Genomic DNA, 1136 nt, shown 5'->3' with positions numbered 1-1136 from the left:
TCTCCAAACGGATGGATGGTATGGATACAACACATACACCATAGTGGGGTCCACAGATATTGATGACATCACTTCAGTGGCTATTTGGCTATTGACATTGTCACTATCTAATTCGCAACCTCGATATGATTTATGTGTTTTATCACCGCCAATACACTTAAGAGAAATACTCTTAGGCCATGAGACAGAATGAATGGATCCAAATATACAGAATGACTTTATCCAAATATGGAGGGGACTCTACTACAGAAAACAGCGGGGAGGCTGACGGCCAACGTTGAAACCTTTCCAAGGGGGTGTTTGGAGCATGGGATTAGGTGGGTTTAAATGGGATGGAATTACTCTGTATGTTAGGGATTGTCATCTAATCTCATGGCTTGGAAGCCATCCCACTCCATGTCTAGATTTGCTACTCATCTTGCCACTACTGGTAGGTGCCCTATGGGCCCCACCATGATGTATGTGTTTCATCCATGCAGTCCACCCATTCTTCCATGTCATTTTAAGGTATGAGCCCAAAAATGAGTTTGATCCAAATCTCAAGTGGACCGCACAATTAGCCCTAGGAGTTTTTTAATGGTGTAATTCAATCACTACTGTTTTCCAAAGTTTGGTCCACTTGAGATTTATATCTACCTCAATTTTTGGGATTAAGCCCTAAAATTATATTTCAAAATGGATGGACGGCATGAATAAAACACATACACCATGGTAGAGTCCACATAGCGCCAACCATTAGCTACACAAAACTCAAAGTAGGATTGTAAAAACCTTTGCCCCCGACGCTGATTCCAAGAAGGGGCTTTACAACTTATATATTATGTGAATCACAAACAGACGTTGCAATTATCATGGGATCTTAAAACCTACTCCCACCAAATCCCATTTAAACCTATGCGCCAAACGCCCCCTAAGGTCCTAGGATTACTTGGATATAACATGTTCATAAGTTAGCACAAACATACAAGAAGGGAAGAAAACAAATTTCAGCTTAATCGATAACTTTTGTGGCCCTTAGAAGTTTTTAATGGTGGGTGTCACTCTCTCCACTGTTTTCTATGGTGGGGTCTGCTCAAGCTTTAGATCTTACCCATTCTCTGTATCAAGCCCTAAAATGATCTCTCCAAATGGATGAG

The sequence above is a fragment of the Magnolia sinica genome, chromosome 12, assembly GCF_029962835.1.
Source record: "Magnolia sinica isolate HGM2019 chromosome 12, MsV1, whole genome shotgun sequence".
Classification (NCBI taxonomy): Eukaryota; Viridiplantae; Streptophyta; class Magnoliopsida; order Magnoliales; family Magnoliaceae; genus Magnolia; species Magnolia sinica.
This window is presented reverse-complemented; position numbering follows the sequence as displayed.